Genomic DNA, 9,909 nt, shown 5'->3' on the forward strand with positions numbered 1-9,909 from the left:
CTGGAGAAGAATCTCCATCTCCATCGCCTAACCCTAGAAAAACAGAGTTTGGTGGCTCAAAATCTCATTACAGGAGCACACCCGTTTAGGGCTGCTAAACAATGTATTTATAGTCCTAAGGTCCCAGGTCTCATTTAGGGCTTCTCTGGAGAGAAATGGCGAAGTGGGCTTTGATGTTGGGCCTTGTGGCTCGGCCTAAGGTCCACCGGGGGTGAGAGTCTTCCAGGACAGGTAAAACATGTGTTTCCCGAGGGTGAGAGTCTTCCGGGACTGGTGAACTGGGTCAACTTGTTATCCATGTATCTTTTGATTGCACCGTTGATCTTTGAGGCTGAACTTCTGACGGTCTGACTCTGAGCTAAAAATGTGGATTTCTTCCAATTTGCCATCATATTCCCTAAGTTTCCTGAAAAGAGCCTTGAAACTACAAATACATGGAAATCATAATAAAAGTTCCTAAAACAAAGTAAAACCTTTGAAAAAGCATTTGAAATCAATGGTGAAAAGTGGTCAAAATCAGGTGTTATCAACTCTCCCAGACTTAAGATTTTGTTTGTCCTCAAACAAAACAAGATCTAATCTGGAAAAATATCATTTAACAAAAATGAGAGGGAATTCAAAAATATCAGCAACCATAATTTTAGACCTTAATTATGGACAATGCATCCATCAGATCAAATCTAGAAAATTCTCACCAAAATACAAAAATAACTAGTCCGTTAATCCGTCATGCGAAAATCCACACACTTAGAACTAACTTCCAGTCAACTAGCTTTTAACATTCATTAAAGGTTTCAGTGGTTCTCATCAAAAGGATATCAAACAAGGCATTCAAGGTTAGGTATCAAAAAGGCTTTTTAATGGTAAGGCTGATGTGTTTAGGGTTACCTTTTTCTAGAGAGACAGGACATTATGCAAAACAGCAAGAGAGGATGGAACTGTTAATGCCCCCACAGTTTCAGTCACATTATTCTTGCTTCAAGATTTCTGATCTCCTTTCTTCAGGTTCTCCTTATATCTCCCGCAGACTTAGATTTTTGTTCAGGTTGTGATTCCATAACTCCTTAAGTGAATACCTATTGCCTTGGTTCAAGTAATTTCGGCTTCTAAGACTCTTTTAGGCTTTTAGTTTCCTTTCCTTTCTTTTTTTCTCTTTTTTTTTTTTTTTGAAAGGAAAAACTGCCTTTTGACTCAGAGTCTTAGGGAGCTCGAAATTTACCTTTTTGAATGAGCTTTTCTGAGGCATCATACGATTTCTGGCACACTCCCTTCTGGTCTCTTTCAGTCTTTCTCTTGAGTGACTGAAAACTATGTTGTTCCTCCCTCTCCGGCGTTTTTGCACATATCTGTCGATATAAACTTAAGAGAGAATGCATGAGGTTTGAACATGAAGGTTTGGGTAAAAGGTGTGGTACCAGCTAAAGATGAACTGGCCATCTAGGACAACGAAGAGTGGTAACAATAAGGTAAAGATGTCCTAGATGTATATCATGATGCATTCTTCAAACCATTGATCAGAAAATTAGATGTCAAGATTAAGTTCAAGTAAAATGAGCTAGTATATCCTGTCAGAAAAGATCTTCATGAATAGAAGTCCTCTGGTGGGATTTAGTAGTGTAAGTACTCTAGCTACCGTCTAGTCTAGTACTAAACCTTGAAAGAGCTTTTAATGAGTGATTGGTGTAGAAGCAAACAGGTTGGTTATCATCATCGATTTTGTCATTATTCCCTCAAAATGTTTTTGACCTTTGAAAACACTTTTTTGAAACTCAAAAGACTTTGAAAGGTTTAAGAAAATCGAAAAAATTGAAAAATTTTAAAGAAAATGCAGAATGCAATGGCTCATGCAAGAAAAGGTTGTTAGAAAGGGATGAAATCCTCTCCCAGACTTAAATCACACTGTCCCCAGTGTGAAATAAATCAGGCAAGGATGAGAAATAGAGTGTGTAAAGATTTAAAAAAATTGGGAGAAAGAAAACTTACCTGGTGTTGGTGATGCTTGATCAAACTTGGATGCTAGGGATCCAAAACTGATTTGAACAAGGTGGTGGTGGAGGTGAAAGTAGCCAAGGATGAAACGGAGGTGGCCAAAGGTGAAATGGATGTGGCCAAGGGTGGATGGAAGTGGCGAAGGTGGAATGGAGATGGCCAAGGTGGCCGGCTGTGCTGGCCGCGGGTCGGAGCCTCGCGGCCGCGGTGGAACGCGTGCCAGCCGCGGTGGACGCGTGCCAGCCGCGGTGGAAAGCTTGTTGGCCGCGGCTGAACCTCCTTTGGCCGCGGTCAGCTCCTTTTCTTCTCTCTCTTTTTTTTAATGGCATACTAAGGTCTGTCTAAAATAAAAGAAACAAAATTTTAATAGAAAAAAAAAGCTAAACGAAAACAAATAAGTACCTAAAATGGATTGCCTCCCATCAAGCGCTTTGGTTTATAGTCCTTAGCTAGACTTTGCAAAGAAAAAGACTTAGTTCAAATAGGATCTTGTTCTAAGACAAGTCCTTTTTCTAAATCCTTCTGTTCTGCCTTGCAGGTTCTTCATCACTCTAGAGTTCTTCTGGTTTAAATGCCTGGGCTATTTGCTCTCCTCTTTTGCTCTTAAGTGGTGTAGCTTCATAGAAGATGTCCTTGTCGATATTGGCAAAAGAAACTCTCCTGTTGGGCCAATCCATGATTGTTCCAGCAGTTGCTAAGAAAGGCCATCCAAGAATAACTGGATAAGAGTCATCTTTGGTCTTCACTATGTATAGATCGACAGGTGCAATGCAATCTCCAATCCTTAGAGGAATGTCTCGGGTTATCCCTCTTAATGTTGCACTTGAATCATCTGCTAAGCTAATCTTTGTCCTGGTACTTGCGATGTGCTTAATGCCAAGTCTCAAAGCAAGTTCTTTGGACATCATGTTAATGCAAGCTCAAGAAGCAAAAAGAATATTGAGGAATCTTTCACCTCTAATGTCACAAGAGATAAGAAATTGACTTTTGTCTTGAACTTTGTGCAGAGTTTGAACTGGTCTACTTTCTTGGGCGTGTGCGAACAAGTCTTTCATCTCTTGGATTGACTCTTTGCTGTCACAAAAGAAGTGGCCTATCATGTAGTCTCTACATGCTTTGGCAAACGAAATTCCTTCTGGCAGGGTCTGAACTACTTTGTTGAACTCTTCAAGTGCTTCTTTGCTGATCTTGTTTGTGTAGTCACTAGCTTCTTGGGGATCTTTGAGATGGATCCTGTAAACAGCTGCATCAGGCGATGATCTAGGAAAAGATAGATACTTGTCTCTTCTGAAATATGTAGAGATGTTCTCCTTAGTCTCCTTGCTGTATCTAAAGAAGTCTTGAAGGCAGCCTTGCTTCCAGACGTCATCGAATGCGAGATAGAGAGGAATGGACTTCACAAACTTGTTGAATTCGATCAGTCTCTCTCTGGATATGCTCTTGGTTATTGGTTCTGTGTTGTCATCAGATGAATCGTCCCCAAGGTTTGGATCTTTTACAAACAAACCATACTCTTCATCTTCTGAGAATTGCTCTTGAAGTTCATTGTCAGAAGTGTAAACCATGTTGCAAGATGCATAAGTGTTGGATTCTTCCTTTTCCTTTGATGCTTGTGCAGTGATTAAGAAGACAGCTTGATCAAACAACCTAGGTCTGGTCACATGAGGTTGGTTTTCTGATGAACAGGCTTCAGAAAGAGGTTGAAAACTCTCCCAGTCTGAGAAATCATGCTTCACCGCGGGTGAGGCGCTCGGAGTCGCGGTGGAAGTGGCTCTGGCCGCGGGTGAGGAGCTCGCAGCCGCGGGTGAGGAGCTCGCAGCCGCGGTCAGCTTCCTCTAGCTCTCCATGCTTGCTTCTTCAATCTCTTCTTCTCCATTGCTGTTCTCTTGCTTCCAGAGGTTGTCAGGCTTGTCTTGGGTATCCAAATCATTGATTCCAGAGTTCAGATCATACTCCTTATGGTCTTTAGAAAGTTTTTCAATTTTCTCTTCTACTTCATCCAAAGCATAGACAACTTTTTCTAAAGTAGCATCAAGCTCTTCTGTCTTGTTTTCAACCTTTGCTACGCCTTGCCACAGCTCCAATGTGTGTCGAATGTCTGGTTTTTGCTCTCATTCAGCTCCTTATCCAAGTCATCGATCTTGAAGGTTAGGGTTTGCAGCTCCCTTTCGTTTTACCGAATACTGAACTTGTTTTTGTCTTGTTCTTCCCTGACAGACTCTATTCTCTGATCTAACACGTCATTAGCTTTGGTTCTCTGATCCTCCAGTGTCTTCACATGCACAAAGAGTACATCAAACCTTTTGTTGAGGCCGATGGTCACGTCACTTATCTTTGTTCACAAGGCAGCATCGATGAGGGCTTGGGAGGCAAGGAACTAATTAAGCTTGGCTTCCAATCGCTTAATCAAGATGTTAAGTCGATTGTTCTCATAGTTCTGATGCAGAATCTGATGAGGAAGAGGATGAGATGGTCAACGATTCACCAGGTTGGCGAATAGGGCTCATCTAGGTAGTGTGGAGGTCGCGAGTCTCCATGGTGGTGGTTCGGATTACGGTTCTGAAGATGATGATCAAAATCATGCCTAGAGGGTGATTGACATGCGCAGGGAGCTTCACACAGGTCGCAGGACATTCGCTCGGGGTTAGGGTTTCTCCTTGAATGATCCATGCTTCAAAGGTTTCTGAAAGAATAAGCATAAAAAGAAAAATTTAGGGTGTTTATGAATTTGGTTTACTTCCTATGTTGCTTTGGCAGAAACTCGACATATATATAGCCGTCTGCAGCTTCAACCTCCCAGGTTTAGACCTCCAGCGACTTCATGATTCCCAGGCAACGGCGCCAAAAACTTGATGGGCTTGCGGGCCTAGGGTTGTTTTTTAACAAGCCCGTTGGTCCTCCTTAAGTTTTAAATTTATAAAACCCTATTGTCTGCAAGTTGATAGATAAGACTTTTTAAGTCTCAGGGCTATCAATCCCCTTGTCAAAGTAGTACTAAGAGGTGTCAATCCAGACTTGTCAACGAGACACTAGTCTATGTTGTTTGTTTATTTAAGTCAAGATAAAAAGGTGAAGGTTTTTCTAAGCTAAATAACAACGATTAAGCATGTAAGTAAGGTAAATGATGAGAATCAAACAAAGCAAAGATGCAAATGATAACTAAGCGATTCAGATGATGATAATATGTAATAAAGCAAGAGACTTTAGACGAGATACTTGACTTGGGTGCTTCCAAGTTCAACTAGTGGGTTAATGAATCAAAACATCAAGCGGTTTCATTTAACTTTGAACTCAAGGCATGTTAATCTTCTCATGAAAGTATTAAGCATCTAAATTGATCCTCCTTCATACCAAAAATGTCTTTTGAGAAGCATCAAATCAATCAGCAATAAGAATCAGTTCAAAAATGTCATTTAAGAGAACAAACTATCACTCTCGCGATGAAAGACTCTTAAACCCTTAACCGAGTGGTTCAGACATTTCTACAAACACTTTTGATGCGAGATATGTCTCGGATCTGAACCTCAAGTGATGTGCTTGGATCCAGCCTAGAGATCTCGTCGGTTAAAGAATGAAACTTGCAGGACTAGACACCTAAACCCACTAATCTACCTTGAAAGCACCCTAATCTACTCATCTAAAGCCGCTTAAACGACTACTCACTAATCATAACGAGCTCACTAAGTCCTTTGCAAGACGTGTAGCTGGTCATGATGAGGAGTTTAATATTAGATGATAAAAGAAATAAAGAAAGAACAAGATTTCTCATGCAAAAACGAGGTATCGGATTAGAATGATCAAGTTTCACCAAAGAGGCAAGTTCTTAAAGCTAAAAACAGATAAGAGATAAGATGATTAGGTTTTTAGTCTCAAAATGTATATATAGCAAAGGTAAAGTGTCGCGGGTCAGCCCGGAACAAACCGGGTACTGAACCGCGATCTTGGGTTGATGGGTGAGTGCCACGGTGTGTCGGAGAGTGAAGCCGAGGTCTTCATGTCGAGGAGTGCACGTGAGTCCAGATCCAAATGAAGATCTCGTGAAGAACACGTCAAGAACATGCATGAACCCTAGTCTTTGATCCATCTTCACGTGTGTATTCTTGGGCAGCTTTGTTCTGATTCTGGGTTTGTGACAATGGACCTCGGCATGAAATGCCGAGGCGCTTGGTAGTCGAGGGGTTTGAGCGAACAGGGTCCGGCATGCACGCCGAGGTCGCTACACCGAGGTGCACGTTCAACACTTAGTCGTTTCCAGCTTCATTTCTTACGTGTGCATGCCTTGATTCCAACGTGCCGAGGCGTCAGCACGAGGCCTAGTTCAGAATACTCCCAAAATACGAGCCTTGACTTGGCCGATGTCGAGGTAACGATGCCGAGCCCTGAGAAAACACTTAGCGCGTATCGCAACATATTTGGGTTCGTATCGACCATGTCACCTTCCGGAAACAGTAACTTTCAACCCACGACTCCAAATGCTCTGAGACCAGTTCCATAGTCAAGATGACTCAATAAGCTCGAACTTTGGTGAAGAAACCGTCGGAGCTTGGGAAGCGGAGGGCTTCCTGGATTTCACATCTTTGAACCGCATTGGAATCACCAGAAAATAAGCTTTTTAGACCGATGTGAACTCCGGAGACTTTATCTCTCAAACCACTGCTCCGAATTGAGCGATCCCAACTGTTCTGAAAAGGTCTTTCATAGATCTCAAACTTTGATGAAGACCGGGCAAGCTGATTTGGTCCGGAAAGGCTCCGTCCGCCGTAGCCTTCGTACTCCGCCGTTCGGTTCTCGGGTGCGCGTAATGTTGGTGCATCTTCCGGAGGCTGTATCTTTCTCCCTATTGGTCCGAATTGGATGATTCCAACTGTTCTGGGATCTTTGCCTGATTATCTCCGACTTTGCTGAAGACCCCGCCAACTGGTTCGGACCGGAAGGTTCCCCGGATTGCTGATCTTTGAAACGCGTGGACAAGGACAAATTTTGGTCGAGAAAAGCTTCCCGCGGTAAGGAAAATGGTTGAGGGCTGTGTACCGCGGTAAGCTTTTTGGTCGTAAAAATTCCTTCGCCTCGGCCAAAAACTCAACCCATGGTATTTGCACCCGATCTTCGACCCAAGCTGACTTTGGTCGACCGGTAAGGAATTTGGCCGGTAAAGATCGATCGGTAAGGATTTTGGCCGGTGCTGAGCGATCGGTAAGGATTTTGGCCGAGGTTTCCGTTCGTCCGGTACGCGATTTGGCCGAGAAATTTCTCCAAGCGGTTTTCACCATTTTTGACCCTTTTGATATGTTCATAGTTTGCATCATTTAGGTTGCATAAATCATTCCAAATTATGTTTTATTTCATGCATTTTACGTCCTTAGGGTTTGTTTTAGAACTTAGGAGATGCATTAGGTCCCAATGAGTATATTGCATGTTTTGAGTGTCTATCAGGTGAATATGGAGCTGAAAATATGAATCCAGGAGGTGGAATGGTGAGCAAAGCTTGAAAAAAGTGGAAAATTGGGTCCTGGGAGATTACCGGCCATTCTCGCTGGCCAGGAAGGTTTTACCGGCCATTTCCATGTACCGCGGGAAGCTTTACCGGCCATTTTCATGTACCGCGAATGAAGTGTATCGGCCAAAATCTCCGGGTATGAACATGTCTCAGAAATCCCCTGTCCGGGGAGCCTTCCGGTCCGATTCAGACGGCGGGTGCTTCATAGAAGTTGGAGAGCATTGCATCACGGTCTCGTAGCAAGTGGAATCGTGAAATTCGGACGCGTGAGCAGAGAGATAAGCTTGTCGGAAGGAACCCCAGTCTCGCAGGTATTCCGGACCGAGCAGATCAGTCCTAAAGGATGCGAAGGACGGTGCACGTCCAGGCCGATTTAGTTTCCGGGTCCTTCATGAGAACCAGAGACATTTGAGTCTTCTTTCCAGAACGTCCAAGATCATTCAATTCAGATCTATGAGCAGAAAGATACGGTCTCCGGAATGGACACATGTCTAAACGCCTCTCTCTGGTCGTGTACATGCACTGCAAAGATGTGCCCTCCAGGAAGCCTTACACTTCCCAAGCACCGAAGCTTCCTTCACCAAAGTTGGAGATAAATGAGTCCTCTGTCTTCTGCGACCGAAATCATTCAATTCGGACAAGTCTCATAGGAGTTACACTTTCCGGAATGCGAAGTGGTCTAAGCTGCTCTGGATGCTGCGAGAGGGTCTTGCGACTTGGTTAGCCCGCAGGCCTGAAGATGAACGCCTGAATGCTGATGCTGCGAGTTGATATGTGCGGGTAAACTATCACTGGAAGAGGTCTGAAGCTCAAGAGCAAGAGAAATGCTAAGTCCACAATCGTGCGACTTAGGCATGCGAGTTAGCCGCGCCTGGAACTATGCCGCACGATCACTCGCAAATCACTCCGACTTGAGCCTGCGACCTAGTTGCAATAGAGACCAACCCGCACAGTTTGTACATTCCCCAGAAACCGCCTTAGCCCTGCGAGTTGGAGAGGAAGGAGACCAAGCCGCAGCAACACTCGCAAAACACTCCTACTTAGGCGTGCAGCTAAGACAAGGCGATTCAGGCTTCACAAGACAAGTCTTCATCTACTGCGACTTAGGTGTGCGACCTGGGACATACTGGACTGACCCGCAGTAATTCTCACTTTATCCATTAAAGCCGGGTCAGGACCCGGTTTGTTCCGGGCTGACCCGGTTCGTTTTTAAGGAAGTATAAATACTTTTTAGGTTTTTTTTGGGAGAGAACTAAGTTTTATTCCCTTTGTCTCTTGCCTCTTTTGTGAAAAAGACTCCATTAAGAAGAGAAATATCTATATTTGAGTGTTTAATGAAGAGAGTTTAAGGAGATCTGGGTGTTTGAAGCTGTTTTCTTTTGAATCTATCATCTCCATCTCCATTTCTCATCATTAATCATGCTAATCTTCTCAACTTGGAAAGGTTTAAGAGAGATTAGTATGATTAGTGAGTAGTCACCTTAATGAGGTTCTAGATGTGTAGGTTAGGGTGCTAAAGTGTTAGATTAGGGGTGCTTAGGGCTAGATTCATTGATTCATCTCTCTAAACAGCTGTTCTATATGCTAGATCCTTGATAATCACTTGAGATCTAGATTCTGGGAATTTCATGCACCAAAAGTGTTTGATGAAATTCCTGAAAGAGTTGTGTTAGAGGTTTAAGTAATTTTTCATCATGGGAATGATTTGTTAAATGCTTGAATGATCATTAAGAACTGTTTATTAATGCATATTGATTCATATTTCACAAATGGGAATTTAGTTTGAAAATGGATTAGTATAGGGGTTAATACCTTCATGAGAGGATTAACCTAGATTAGAGTTCTTAATCACTTGAATCATGTCTCATCATTGTCATCAGCATCTCTAGTTTAACACCAAAGCACCCTGACCAACTATCATGTCTAGAATCTCATGCCTCCATCATATCATATTCACATCATATCATTTGTCATTGTCATTAGTCTTTAATCCTGTTTATGTTTATAGTTTTCTCTAGATTAATCAAAACCCGCTCTTGTTTACTTGAATTAAGAACTTGATCATATAGCTTAGTGTCTAACACCACATCTGGATTGATTAACCTCTTTGTGCTACATTGACAAGGGGATTGATAGCCCTGAGACCCTAAAAAGTCTTGTCTATCAATTGGCGCCGTTGCCAAATTGTGGTTTGATTAGCATTAAACTCTGATCTGTTCTTGAGATCAAGTGCTTACTTTCTTGTTTTTACTGATTCCTTTCAAGTTCTGTTTGTGATTTCAGGTGTATGAACACCAGGTCTAGATCAAGAAGCTGTGGTCCTCCTTTTCCTCTAAACGACAACATCAACCTTTTGGTACCAAGGAGGAGAAGAGACAGACGTGGTAGACACATTGATCAGACTGAGATGGCAGAACAAGGAG

The sequence above is a fragment of the Eutrema salsugineum genome, unplaced genomic scaffold, assembly GCF_000478725.1.
Source record: "Eutrema salsugineum unplaced genomic scaffold, Eutsalg1_0 scaffold_2, whole genome shotgun sequence".
NCBI lineage: Eukaryota > Viridiplantae > Streptophyta > Magnoliopsida > Brassicales > Brassicaceae > Eutrema > Eutrema salsugineum.